Consider the following 15,851-nt stretch of genomic DNA (forward strand, 5'->3'; position numbering starts at 1 on the left):
ATCTATACATTGAAAAGACACATTGTGTACTCGGAAGTACAAAGAAAGTTCTGTTTCCAGCAATGGCAGAATAGATGGTGGGTTTTTTTTGTTTTGTTTTGTTTTGTTTTTTTAGAATAAATGGTTTAGAGTTACTCTCACTACAAACAATTGGAAAAGCGGGAGAAATTATATATCTGTTAGAAAGCATCAGAAATCAATCAATGTATGAGGAATCTCAGGGTTAGAAATCTCAGAAAGGAGATATGGGTCTGGCATTTGAGATCGTTTCTTTCTGCCACTTCTGAAAGTAGAAGTCAAGAGAGCTAGAAGCTAAATACAGTTTTTAACAGATTCATGGTGCTGAAGTGACAAAAATTAGAGTCAAGCTGCAAGGAAAAAATATACACCTCAAATTTTCATTTAGGACCCAAAAGGACTCATCCAGCTTCAAATGATCTCAATCCCTTTTTGGATTAAAGGGACTACAGGTGACATTAATCTATCTGCCTGGCAGTAGCAAAAATAAATTATCTGGAGGAAGATTAACATCATTCAGAGCTTCAAGTTATCTACAGTCCTTCAAATGCATTTCTGGAACTCAATCAAAAATAACCTGATTTACCAAAAGGCAAGACATGAACAAAAAGGCAAGAGAAATAATAGATATGGGAACAAGTTTATAAAGGATCTCTTGTTCTAAGCCAAGCGTCAGCAAAATCTGGCCCTCTCCCTGTTTTTGTAAATCAAGATTTTTTTGGTACGTAGCCACACCCATTCATTTATGTGTATCTGTGCTGCTTTTTTACTCTAACAGCATAGTAACAACAGATAACTGTATGACTCACAAAGCCTAAAATATTTACCATCTGGCCCTTTACAGAAAAAGTTTGCTACCCCCTGTCTAAGCAGCTACCTCAGTAAGATACCAAAACATCAGCAAAATTTTAAAAAAAATAGAAGGAAGACAATTATAGAGATAAATGCAGAAATTAGTGAATCAACAGATAATCAATACAGCCAACAATTGGCACTTGGAAAAGACATTAAAATAGATAAACCCCTAATGAGACAAAGGGAGAGAGAGATAAGGAGACTGACAAGAGAAGGTAAAACCAGTAGGAGGAATGAAAAGGGGGAAATTAATACAAGGTTTGCATAATTTAAAATATAAGAGGATTTAACGAGCAAATTATGCTAATAAACTTGAAAATTTAGATGCAATGAACAAACTCCTAGGGCAAAAACCAACTTACCAAAACTGACATGAGAAGAAAAGTGAATGAATAGCCCTGTGTCTATGAAAGAAATCAAATTCCATAATTCCCACAAAGAAACCACCAGGTGAATTCTTTCAAACATTTAAGGAAGAAATGCCACCAATTACACAATACTTACCAGAAAATAGAAAAGGATGACCTGGCTCCACCTGAGCAGGGTGAAGAGGAAGGCCGTGCAGGTAGCTGGCCTAGTGTGGTATGTCAGAGCCCAAGCTGGGTGATGAAGCTGCCCACATGGGGGCAGCCTTACATATGCTTTTGGAGCCCAAATGACATGAGCAGGGTATCTGTGGAAGGGGTAGCCTGGGGTGTGTGTGTGTGTGTGTATGGTGCAGGATGGGAAGGGAGACATTAAAGTCCAAGGTGTCCAATTGGAGGAACAGCCCAAAGTGAATAAGGAAGGGGTCCTTGATGGGTTGCATCTTCGTATGGGGAGTCAGAGCCTGAGTAAGGTGAAGAATACCTTTGTGGGCCACCAAAGCCTGTAGGATGAGGAGGGTATCCATGTATGGAAATAACCTAGCCTGAGGAGCCAGAGGCTAAGCAGGTGTGAGGAGGGCATACATGCAGGGAGTGGCCTTGTGTGGGGTGGTAGAGCCCAATCAGAGAGAAGAGGTATCTATGTGGGTAACAGAGTAGCAATGGAGATGGGAGACTGGTTATACTGGGGAGGGGGCTGATTAAATAGGAAAAAAGTGGGGGGACAGGGCATAGCTCAGTGGTAGAACACACGCCTAGCATGCATGAAGTCCTGGGTTCAATCCCCAGACCTCCATTAAATAAGAAAATCAAAAAAAAAAAAACCTAATTATCAATCCCCCCATCCCAGCCCAAATAGTTGGGGAAAGAAAGACTGGGAAAAAAAAAAAAAAAAAAGGAAAATAGAAGACAGGTTTCCCCTGTCTGAGAAGAGAGTTAAAAATACAGAAAGGATGAAAACTAGAATTAACCCTGTGGTTTTGGATTGGAGTTTTATGTACATACACATTTCCTATCTCTATTCACTGAGAGGGACTGGGAACAGTGACACTTAAATACCAAGAGGATGCTTAGCATCTAGATCTTGGCTTTTAAATATCACATCCACTAAAAGGAATCAGGGCTCCCTAGAGAAGTGGCTGATTTTGAGGTTGTCACAGGCAAAGTGAATGGTGAGAACAGAACATCTCATGCCAGAAAGCAAGGAAGTTCTCAAAGAATGATGGAGACACATCAAAACTACCCAGAAGCCAGCTAGAATGGGTGCTCTCCTGGTCAAATTGGGGACAGTTTGGGCAACAAAAAAGTGATGGTACAGACACATAGACTAACAAAACAGAATAGAAAGCCTAGAAACAAACCCTCACATAAAGGGTCCAATGGTCTTCAATAAGGGTGCCTAGACCACAATGGGGGAAAGGACAGTCTCTTCAACAAATGGTGTTAGAAAAACTGGATATCCAGCAGGAAAAGAATAAAGCTGGACCCTCACCTAACACCATATATAAAGTTTAACTCAAAATGGATTAAAGACATAAATGTAAGACCTAAAACTACAAAATTCCTAGACGAAAACACAGGAGAAAAACTTGATGACACTGGATTTGGCAATGATTTCTTAGCTATGACACAAAAAGCATAGGCAACAGGAGCAAGCATAGATTAGTGGTACCACATCAAACCTAAAAACTTCTGCACATTAAAGGAAATAATCAACAGAGCAAAAAGGTAACTATGGAATAGGAGAAAACTGTAAATCATATATCTAATAAAGAGTTAATATTTAGAATATGTAAAGAACTCTAATAGCTCAACAACAAAAAAGCAATTAACCTGATTAAAGAATGGGCAGAGGGGCAGTGTGTTCCGCGGTCACACGGATCTCTTGCTTCAACAGTGTTTGGACAGAACAAACCCAAGGACGCCCCTTGTTCCAGCCTCCGACCACCCTTCAACCTTTTTTCCAGTCGCAAACTTCAGAACCATGCACTCAGCTATCCTTGGCCTCCAGGACCAGCCAACACCATTTTTTGAGCTTAACTCCTTATTGATCAACCATGAGTTCCCGGATTCGTCAGAATTATTCCCCTGAGATGGAGGCTGCCATGAACTGCCTGGTCAACATGCACCTGCGGGCCTCCTACACTGACCTCTCTCTGGGTTTCTATTTTGACCACGACAATGTGGCCCTGGAGGGTGTGGGCCCCCTTTTCTGCAAATTGGCTGAGGAGAAGCACCAGGGCACCAGGCGTCTCTTGAAAATGCAAAACCAATGCGGTGGCTGCGCCCTCTTCCAGGACATGCAGAAGCCATCAGGAGATGAGTGAGGTGATACTCAGGATGCTATGGAAGCTTCTGTTGTCTTGGAGAAAAACCTGAACCAGGCCCTTTTTGGTCTGCATGCCCTGGGTTCTGCCCGCCCAGACACCCCCACCTCTGTGACTTCTGGGAGAGCCACTTCCTGGATAAGGAGGTGAAACTCATCAAGAAGATGGGCGACCACCTGACTAAATTCTGCAGGCTGGCTGGTCCCCAGGCTAGGCTGGGTGAGTTATCTCTTCGAGAGGCTCACTCTCAAGCATGACTAGGAGCATCTGCAACCCAGCGGCCCTTGTGGAGCCCCTCTGGTGTCAGGGCTTCTGCTTGAAGCCTCTCTATGCAGTCACCAGGCAGCTTTTTAACTACCCTGGGACCCTGTCCCAAGCCTTGGACCAAACAGAAACAATAAAGCTTTTAGCAGCAAAAAAAAAAAAAAAAAAAGACCGGGCACCTGAATAGACATTTCTTCAATGAATGGCCAACATGCGTATGAAAAGATGCTCAACATCACTAATCATTAGAGAAATTCAAATTAAACCAACAGTGAGGTATCACCTCATACCCATTAGGATGGCTACTATCAAAAAAAAAAAAAAACCCCAAAACAATAAAATAAGTATTGGTAAGGATACAGAAGGATATGTACAAGGATATAGAATTCTTGTACAGTTAGTAGGAATGTAAAACGGTGCAGCCACTGTGGAAATCAGCATGAAAATTCCTTAAAAAACTGAAAATAGAATTACTATATGATCCAGCAATCCCTCTTCTGAGTATATATCCAAAAGAATCGAAGGCAGCATTTTGAAGAAACTTTTGCACGCTCATGTTTTTTGCAGCACTTATTCGCAGTATTTTAAGAGGTGGAAGCAGCCCAAATGTCCATCAACAGATGAATAAAGTGTGATGTATTCATACAATGGAATATTATTCAATCTTAAAAAAAAAAGAAGGAAATCCTGTCACATGCTACACATGGATGAAACTTGGGGACATTATGCTGAATTAAATAAGCCAGTCACAAAAGGACAAATATTGTATGATTCCATTTTCATGAAACATCCAGAGTAGTCCCCAGTCAAAATCATGATTCCAAATTTCCTGTCAGAATCATGGAAACAAAAAGTAGAATGGTGGTTGCCAGGGACTTGGGGTAGAGAGAAAGGGAGAGTTGTTTTTTGATGGGTATAGGTGTCACCTTTTCAGGTTTGCAAGATGAAAAAATTCTAGAGACCTGTTACATGACAATGTGAATATAGTTAACTCTGCTGAACTGTACACTTTAAAATGCTTAAGAGGTTAAATTTTATAGTATGTATTTTACCACAGTTTTTTAAACTGCAAAAAAAAGTGATAATAAAAGATTTTTTAACACATTGTAAAAATAAGAAGCATGAACTTATACAGATATAAACAAATAAATTGAAGTTATGGGTGAATTGATAAGGAATGGGATATTTGCATAGTTTCAAATATCTCCACATAAAGTACTTACTAATTATAAAGGGGAAAACATTTGTTTTACAGTGGAGGTGCCTTGTAGACACCATCTTAATCAAAGTGATCAAAGTGATTATCATCAGCATTGGGACGAATGGAAACCATGTGCTACCTGATATGGTGCACTGAGAAGAACACAGCCTAATACCTGTAATACTCCTGCCAAAGATACATAACCTGAATCTAGTCATGAGGAAAAATCAGACAAACTGAAATTGAGGGACATTTCTACAAAATAAGTCACTATGATTTCAAAATTGTCGAGGTCTTAAAAGTCAAGAAAAGACTAAGGAACTGTTTTAGCCTAAAAAGAACTAAAGAGACATGATAATAAAGGTCAATATGTGAGCGTAAACTGGATTCTTTTGCTCTAAAACAACAAATTATCAGGACTGTCATATCCGAAATAAAATCTCCAAAAATGGACTATTACTTGCTGCCTGATTAGTTTATTTTATTTACCACCTAATTTTATACACATTTTCTCTTTTGATTAATTCTTAATAAAATCTTTTGGATAAATGTTAAATTTGCTTTTTTCATTTTAGTATTTTCTCCAATGCTCATGGATTAAAAGCAGCAATTATCTTGATAAATCCTATGAAATATTTGTTATTTAAGAATGCCACCGTTCATTATGACGTCTGAAAGGAAATTCTCTCTTTTGCTTTAAAATCTTAATAGCCACAACTATTAACACTTCGGAATAACACTTAATGTTCTTTCTTGTCTGTGTTTAAGAAATAAAGTAGTGACATCTGCAAAGATAACACAAAATTCACTAAAACAAGGACATTGGTGAAAAGCTGGTTACTGAGTATTTAAAACTAGTCATTACACAAGAAAATTCTGAAATGCCCTGAAATCTGACAGCTCATTTACAAAAAAAAAAACTGATAGAAGTGTCAAATTTGATCACCACTCTAAACATTTACTTGAAATTACCTTTATTTTGTGAAACTAAAACTCTTTTTGGTATCTTTAGTAGCAGGAAAATAAGTTTTGATCAGCCATTCTAGTATAAAGACTGACTAAACTCCCTTTCCATTTCCCATAGGATATATTACAAAATCACTGTTACATGAAGAGATTGTCACATAATACACACTATGAAATTCTAGAGAAGGACGTATTATGAGTTCAGAATTATGAACTCCGGAGACTATTCAGAAGGAAAGTGGGGTCCAGCATTTTCAGGATCCCAAGGAATTTTTTTAAAAGACTACCAAGAGCCACAGAGCAAGTACCAATATCCAAGTGCTTTTCAACATGCATTTGCATCATATTTACTACTCTCTCATTGGTCAGTGCAAACCACATGGTCAGGGTATAATGAAGGAGTAAGAGAATTGCCTCCACATTTTGGTGGGAGGAGCTGCAAGGTCAACTTGACAAGGGGTGAGAATACAGGGATAGAAAGAATGTGTGCCAAAATACATTTTGAGTATTAAATAACTAATAAGTAGCATAATAAATTACTTCCAGATCCACTATCTCAGCCACCTTGAGAAACTGGGTACTAACCCCCTTTACAGGTGAGGAAATAAAACCCAGAGCAGAAGAGGGGTGGAGAAGTGGGAATTCGTTTCAAAAGAGCCTACAGATTTATTCTGCATTTAGATGCAGAGAGTAAACCCCCCACAGCTATGCTGTGGGAGCAGGACCCAGTGATCTTTGGGGAATGGGGGTCCCAGCTGGATTCCCACACCCCTGAACTCACTGCCAGGAGGGTCCTGAATTAGTCATGAACACTCTGGCATCAGATACACTGCTAGGTCTATTTAAAACTAAAGAATGCAAAAAAATAAATAAATAAAAAAATAAAACTAAAGAATGTGGGGTGAGCTGAGGACTGCAAAAGAGCACGGCTGGGAGCTCAAGTGCCTCATGGGGAGCAAATGATGGCTGAAGCCACATTTTGTTCCCCTCTGTGATCTCAGCACCTCCACAGGGCCTAGCATAGATGGCAGCACACAGAGAATGAACGTGTATTGGGGTAACGTATTCTTCTTTTCATTCACCATTTATGCCTTCATCACTGAGTGAGTGTTTTTATGCACCACTTAGGAGCCAGGTGGTGACAATACACAAACATAGAAAACCTACTGTTGTAAGTTGAATTGTGACCCCAAATTTTGATATTTTGAAGTCCTAACACCGTCCCAACCTTTAAAAGGGGGATGTTGTTTGGAAATAGGGTCTTTTCCGGTGTAATCAAGTTTAAATGAGGTCATATTGTAGTAAGGTGGGCCCTAATCTTATGACTGGAGAAAAGAGAGAGATTTGGACACAGAAGAAGACCATGTGACAACAGAGGCAGAGATTGGAGTGATGCACTTGCAAGACAAGGATCACCAAGGATTGCTAGCAATCACCAGGAGTAGGGAGAGACCAGGAAGGATCCTTCTCTAGAGCCTTCAGAAGGTTCATGGCCCTGCAGACACTTCTATTTCAGACTTCTAGCCTTCAGGACTGTGAGAGAATAAATGTCCGTTGTTTTAAGCCAGTTTGTGGTACTTTGTTATGGCATCCCCTGGGAAAGTAATACGCTGAGTCTTTCTCCTCTTTTGGAGGAGAAAGATGCATTACCAAATCATTGTAATACAATACACCAATTATAATACAATGCAGGTATGTGCCAAGTGTTGCAGTAAGAGCACAGGGGAGGGAGTAATAAGCTCTTCCTGAAGAAACCAGGGAAGTCCTCATAAATGAAGTGCTATCTGAGTGGATCTTGAAGAATGGATGAGATTTCATTAAGCAAAAAAAAAACAGAGAAAGGCAATTCCGGCAGAGTTGACAACACATGCAAAGTATTGAAGGCTTGAACCTGAAAGGTGTTTTAGGAGAATGGCAAATAATTTTGAAAGGCCACAGCAAAGAGTGAGCTGGATGTGAGGTTGGGAAGTTTGACTAAGACTAGAGTATGAAGTATGTAGGAGCCTGATAGCTAGGGGAGCCTTTGAGTATAATGTCATCATCAGATCACAGCTAGATAAATGGAGTTGAGACTGGAGGCAGAGCACTGGTTAAGAGATTGCCTTGTGCAATAGACCATGCAAGACACGAGGAGCCTCTCCACCAGGATGGTGGAGAGAAAGGCTTAATTTGGCCAAATAGCCAGTCCTATAATGACCCAGATGTACCACAGCCTTCTCCTTAACTCTCCACATCAGAATAGCTACAAGCATTCAGGGACAGTGTCTTCCCTGACCCCTCAGCTTCAGATGAGTTGTGAGAGTCATATTTATGGCAGAGCTGTGTCTATAATCCTCTGAGAGAGTTATAAATTTAGTTACATCTTTATGCCCTATTACAAAGGAAGAGCTCTCTCTCCTGGATGTAGAATTAACACTCACTTTACTTGTTACAAAATAAGGCATGGTATTAGTATTATCATCTTAACTTCATGGACATAGAAACAAAGGTTCAGAGAAATTAAACCACTCTTCAGAGCCACACAAAACTAAATGGGCAGAGCTGGGATTTGAATCCATAACTATCGGTTTTAAAGTCTTTCCCCTCACCCAGCTATAGCTTGGAACTTGGTCCAGGCCAAGGATGGGATGGCTCTAGCCTGGTCTTTACCAGCCAGGCATCTCTGGGCTCCTTTCTGGGCATTAAATAAGTAGACTTGGAGCAAAGTCAGAGGAGAGAGAGTACATGCTGGATACATATTTGTCATATGAAACAAGATATCAGGAACCGGAGTCTATCAGCTTGGGGAAGAGAACACTCTAGGGATGTGGCAACTGTCTTCAAATATTTGAAGGGCTGTCATGAGGAAGAAAGAAAGATTAGACTTATTCTGAAAGGCCTCCAGGGAGTAGAAATAAAGGTGATAGATGGCAGTGACAGGCAGTCAGATGTCAGCTCAATAAATGAGAGACTCTTCCACTAAGCAGAATTAGAAAGACGGGCTGCACTGGGAAGATGGGAGCTCCCTGTCACCAGAGTGCCCAAGAATAGGCAAGTTGACTCTCTGGTGGTAATGCTGTGGAGAAAATTCAAGGATTGATGAGCAAGAGGACTCAGTTCTCTTAAAGGCTTCTGATGGCTCAGAGAATCTAGCTTTGTGGTCTATTTATACTCTCAGTGCCCAAACAGGACTTGAAATAACTATGCAATTAGTAACTATTCCCATAGTTATACACTGTGCCCCTAAATAACTTCACTGGAAGTAAAAGCCCTGGTTTTTACAGTGTCCCACAAGGCTCTACATGTGATGGCCCCACCTCTATCATTCCACTCCAGACACAGCCGTCTCCTCGTTGTGTTCTGAGCAGGCCAGATGTACTCCCACCTTAGGACCCTTCCAGTAGCTGTTCCCTCTCTAAGCAAATTATTCACCCAAATACCCCTGTAGTTATTTCTCTGGCTCCTTCATGTAGTTTCCAAGTGCTCTATTCTCAGTGAAAGCCTCCCTGAAAATTCAGTTTAAAATTATTTCCCACCCCTATATCCCACACCTCCAATCCCCTTTAAGTCTGCTCAATTTTTTTTCACAGTGTTTATAATTGTCTAACATACTGAACAATTTGCTTATTTGTTGTTACTATTTATTGTCTATCTCCCCTCACTAAGATGCAAACTCCAAAAGGGCAGGATTGTTTTTTTTACCCATTTTGTTCACTGTTGACTCCCAAGAACATAAACAGTGTTTGACATAAGGTAAGTACTCAATAAATATTTTTGGCAATAATAAATGAATGAGATTTCCTTTCATTCACATTCTCCTCCTTGGGGGAAGGTTCTTTGGTAAGCCTAAGTGAAGAGGTAGAAACTGCCAAGCGTGACAGCACATCTACATTCAGCTGTGAAATATGGCCACAGTCAGCAGGAAGAGTCATTTTAACAGATATTCCATTCTGCAGAAAATGGAAGACTTATTATCTTCTCCACTGATGAGCTGGATCTTAAGGATTTGTGATTTCTTAAGCCAGAACCAGGGTACTGTATGGAGGACAGAGAAAGTAGACAGAGAGAAATAAAAAGAAGGAGATTTGTAGATGCTTCATCCATGGTGTACTCAGCATAGATGATAAGTCATTAACCATTTACTGAGAACTCACTATATGGCAGGCACTCTTTTAAACACCTTACAATGGTTCTGTCTCTCTTTAATCAATCCTATGAGATAGGCCCTACTATTACCTCCATTTAACAGATGAGAAAAATGAGGCGTTGCAAATTAATTAATGTACCCAAAGTCATACAGCTGCTAAATCCCAAATCCTAAATCTTAAATCCCTTAAGCAGCTGGAGAGTCAAAGCCAGGTAGTCTCTGCCAGCAACTTGGGCTTTGCCAACTACTTAACAAAGTTGCCCTGCTTTTATGACAGCATAGTTTCTGAGTGAAGTGGCTTTCAGCCTGAGACAGATTTCCCACTGGCACAGATAAGCCATAAACACTAACATTTGGACATTGTTTTAAAACTTATAAATAGAAATATTTTAATTTGATCTTCACAGCAAATATGTGAAGTGTTATAAGCAATCGCTTTTAAAGAGGAGAAATCTAACATACACAGCTAATGAGCTACTGAGTGGAGACTGAAACCCCAGTTCTTCGGTCCAAGGTCCAGCACTTTTCTCCGTTACACCATGCTGCCGTTACCACACACGGTTGTCTATACCACTTCAACCTCACTAGTCTATTAAAAATTGGATATTGTCTGTGTACCGTTGATCTTAGATTAGAGAGGAGCTGAGTATAATGCAACTATGATTAGGTCTCTAATTTTCAAGGTTCAGTGTAAAGTTGGGGAAAGATATACATCTGGGTCTATTTATTCAAAGGATATTTGTTGATTGTGTTTTATAGGCCTGTGCTGTCCAGTGTGGTAGCCACTGGCCATGTATGCTTTTGAGCATTTGATATAGGACTAGTGTCACTGAGGAAATGAATTTTAATATTATTTAATTTTTATTATTTTATATTTAAAATTTTAAATGGAAGCAATGTAAAATATTTTTTGTATTCACATGGATTTACTGTTTTGGAAGAAGTACGTTTCACTTTAGCTTTGGCATTGCAAAGTTAGTACTATCGGATAGTAATACACTTATGTGAATATTTCCACTAATACACATAAACACATCACTGATCTAGCTGGACTTGATGGATTGATTCAGTATGAATAATTTTTTTCTATGCATGCAACATTGTAATATGTTTCTTGAAATACTTTATTCTGACAGCTTCAGTCACTGTGATAACTGTGTAAATTTTAATTGATAATTAAATGGAAATACTTGATAATACTTCATTGTAATACAACTAAATTATTTTTTAAGTATAAAAATAAGTATGGACAAATTTCTAAAATTTAAAACAAAAGCAGATTACTGATGCAGAATTGAGTGGAGATGCAGGAGCAAACACTATGATCAGAATAGAAAAGAAAGTAAGAGACTGGAAGAAAACATATCGTAAATTTTACAATGAATAGCAATTGCAATTTACTGCAGCAGAATTAAAAAGCTGTTTTGTTTTTTAAAAAGATAATAGACCACATTAGAGACATTTATAGCAAATATGATGAATTTGATAAGAAGTTCCTCCTCAACAGTCAAAAAATAACTGACTAAGTTAGTCACCTGATATCACAATTAAACATCAACTAATAAAAATTTAAAATATTTTTAACAGAAGCTGAATTTGTAATTTTGGCTAGCTATAAAATGACTTAGATTCTTATGCACACATACCCAGAACCATTTTTTGATAGATAATAAGATGAATTATTATTTCACTTACAAATTTTAAGAAAATTACGAGGAAAATAGTGAAAGTGATATTTTACAAAAAAAGAAAGACCTTCAATTAAGCCATCAAACAATAGCCTATAGATGACAAAACCTTTCTAACAACGTCAAAGATCAATTAATCCAAATTTAAAAAATTGGGAGTTTTTTTTCAGCTTTCAATGAGTTGGGAAATATAAGCGACCCTGCCCAAATAATAATTGGGTACATGTTGTCTCAAATTTACAATAAATGTTGTCAAGCCCTGGCCTGACATATGAAACTTGCGATGTAGATATTTTTGAATCTTTTACATCTGTCAAAGAAAAATTTCACTTAGAATAGAAAAAAAAATGTTTTAGTCACAACACATGATGCTCTAGCTATGTTAGATTTTTTAAATCCTGGGTTTTTTTGAATTTTAAACAACAGACTGATTGTTTATTGTTTCATTTCACTGTGTGATATCTATGAAAAGTATGTGGACTAAGTTTCTGAAGCATACTTCATGAAAAGTATTATGTTTGCAGTTATTAGAATTCTTTGTATATACATGTAAATGCTGTGAATCACTGCCAGTTTACAGATCTGTTCAACAAAATCAAAGACAATGAGATCAATGATTTTCTGGGTTTTTTTGCCAGTGCTCATCAGTTGACTTGTTTTGTAAAAATTTACTGTATTATTCATTCCAACTGAAGATTTTCTTGAAATAAAATTCAATAAGTCAAAGACAAAACATATCAGTGTGATTTACTTTTCCTATCCAATATCATACTACGTATGAGTGAGCTAAACTTGAAGTTTAATAGATAAGAAAAAGTTATTTGTGACCCAGCAAGACTAGTATGAGAATTTGCTGAAATTAAAAATTCCATTACACAGATCAATAATACTTATTTTATACATTTTTCTAATGTGAATTAACATGCAGAATAATGTAATTATGTACTTCAGCTGTAAAAATGAAATGAAAAATTTGAACATTTTTGGTGTAAATTTAGAGTTGCTTTTCAATTTATACAATATCTTTTTGCACCTTATGTTAATACTGAGTTTACACAAGAGTTAGTCAATCTGTTATGGATAGACATAGTTTTGAAATGGCTATGATTTAGCTTCAAAGTCAAATTAATTGTTCTAAAAATGAGGAGCCAATTTTGTCCATGTGGATTTGAATATTAAAGGAAAATTGTATTTTTCGTATTTAATTCCATTTTTAGAAAACTTCTAGCATGTTTGGAACAGCTTGAGCATATGATTGTATTTTTTGAGAAGAAATTTTGTAAACTCTAAGCCTAGGTCAAATATTTCTGATGAAACTTTGGTCTTTGAGTTGAGATGTGTAAGTATAAAATACCTATCAGACTTTGAAGACTTGTAATAAAAAGAATATAAACTATCTCACAGATTATTTTCCACATCAATTAAGTGTTGAAATGGTAATGTTTTGGATATATTGGGTTAAGTAAAACACATTATGGAAATGAATTTCATTTGTTTCTTTTTATTTTTTAAACTGACTTCTAGAAAATTTTAAATTACATTCATGGCTTGCATTACATTTTTACTGGCAGTGCTGACTTAGGCAAAGAGGACAGGTGAATAAAACCTAGTTTCCTCCCTCAAAAGAAAACTAAGCATAAACATCTCATTGTGGAAGTCAAGTGATAGAATCCAAAAGGTGTGGAAGAAGTATCAGAGAGAGCATCTAACTCAGATTGGGGAAAACAAGGGAGACTTCTTGGAGGAGGTGATAATAGGATACAGCCTTAAAAGAGCAGTGGGGATTAATAAATGGCAAATAATAAAAATGACTTTCCAATGGAGTGGTTATTATCAGCAGAGGCCTGTAGGGGTGAAACAGTATTCTCATGTAGGAAGTGAAAAACAGATCTGGCTTACTAGGGTGTAAAGTGTGAGGTGGGTATAGCCAGAGATTATGTTGGAAAGGTCAATTGGATTATGATAGGCCTAGTAGACCATACTAGAATTGGGACTTATTCTGTAGGTGATGGTAAATGGATTAAGTTGAACACTAAGGCAGTAAACTCTGTAAACTCTGGGCCCAGGAAGTTTTTCTTTCCTAATCTGTTTCATTGGGGGAGTGGGAACACTGATCATTTTCACTGGTTGGTTGAACATAGTTGCAGGGATCTTTCTTGAGAGATGAGCTCTTATATATTGTACGGCAGCTGATTTAATGTCACTAGATTCAGGCTTTCTCCATATAACATATTTCAAACACAGCTTTGAGAGCCCAAAGCCTTAAATTTCAGAATTTATTTATTCCACTAATCACTGTCTGATAGAATATTGTATATTTGTCTGTGGCTCAGATTTCCCCATTGTAATATAAGTTTCATGAAGCAGAGACTCTGCCTTGTTCATGACTGTAACCCTAGCACCTGCAACAGAGCTTTACGTACAGTAGGTGTTCAGTAAGTATTTTTGAATAAATAACACATTAGATAAGATGGTGACACCTACTGGTAACATAGAGTATTGCAACCTGGCTTTATCACTATCTGTAGGTACCTGGGTAAGATGCCTAAGGAAGTCAAATTCCACCAACATGGCATCATTATCTCTGAATCATGCTGACTTAACTGGCTTTAAAAATTAAAGCAAGTAGCAAGTCAAGGGAGGAGAATTCACATCTAGAAAAATGAGGCAGCCTAGTGACGGAATAAAGACTTCATACTCAGACCAACATGGGTTTCAATTCTTAGCTCAGGTTTTTACTAACCGTGCAAAGTAACTTACATCTATGAACCTCAATTTCTTCATTTTTAAAAAGGGGAAGTAAAGCCAGCAGTGTTTTGACATCGGAAGTAATTTATTTAGAATGTGTGCTATAAAGGATAGCTGGTATTACCTAATATATAAAGCTATAAGAGATAAGTAAATAGAGAGGAGGGGTTTGGTTGTCTATTGCCAACTTTTCCTCCTTCATTTTGGTCAAGGAGGAGTCTTCCAATCATTTTCATGCATGTGGTTTTTTCAGAGAAAATAGTTTCTTTGCTCATTGCATTATAGGCCATTTTGTGGCCTCGTATGGTGAGTGAATAAGGAAATGTATGGATTGCCCAGGCTGCTGAGATCAGAAACCTCTTTCAGGAGGTTTTCCAGGCACTAGAAAATCAATATCCATTGTCAAGCAGCTTCAAAGCTGATTGCCTTGAAGTGAATGGTCACGCTTCCTTTTTAGGTCTCCAACCTCCTCTTGTTCAAAGGATTGGCAGCAATACATCAGGTCTCTAATTAAGAAGGAAGATGCTTAGCAATTGACTCCTTTGAGCAGAATACTAAACCACTGGAGAAGTCTTGGAGGAGGTCTTCTGGCATTCACTCAGAGGGAGCATATATGAATAAAGTTGATGCTGCCTTAATTGATATTGGTATAGGGATTATATTTCACTGCTCTGCTGGGAGTAATAAAGGTTGACATTATAACCAGTGTGGCAGCAAAGAAATGGAAATTTAGAATCTGAGCTGCTCCGCTGTTTAGCTAGAGCCAGTGAAAAGGAAATGGATACTGCCTTAGCTGATTTAAAATATAGACCCTTCACCTAATAATAAAAATACCCTCGGCAAGATGAAGCTAGACCCTGTATCTAATAATAATAATATTTCTGGAATGAAGCCAACCTCGATTCAAACTCCTTGTCATTTGCTACTCGTTTGGCCTAAAGCATATTGCTTAGCCATTCTGATATTTGATTTCATCATTTATCAAATGAGATTATGAAAAACATGTTAAATAATTTATCATAACTGGCAAAGTTTCTGGCATAGAAAAAGCTTGCAAACAATGTCTCTCTCTTCTCTTTCTCTACTATTCAAAATATCTTTATATTTTTCAGAAGTTACCAACCTGAGGTTTGTATGGACATGGGGGTCTTTACTGAGACACATGTCTATGGTTTTCAGCAGATCCCCAAAAGGGTTTTTTAACCCCCAAACAAGGCTATCACTTGTAAAACCTTATAAAATCACTGGTCTATAGCTTTCTTTTATGGTATAGTTCCTGCCTCCCTCTGTACC

The 15,851-nt window shown here is 37.9% G+C and overlaps 1 pseudogene; it reads left to right on the forward strand.

Moving 5' to 3' along the window:
* The first annotated feature begins 239 nt into the window (after positions 1–239).
* On the forward strand, positions 240–5,820 carry LOC141579511 (ferritin light chain pseudogene; annotated as a pseudogene).
* The last annotated feature ends 10,031 nt before the right edge of the window (positions 5,821–15,851 follow it).

Source organism: Camelus bactrianus, chromosome 12, assembly GCF_048773025.1.
Source record: "Camelus bactrianus isolate YW-2024 breed Bactrian camel chromosome 12, ASM4877302v1, whole genome shotgun sequence".
NCBI lineage: Eukaryota > Metazoa > Chordata > Mammalia > Artiodactyla > Camelidae > Camelus > Camelus bactrianus.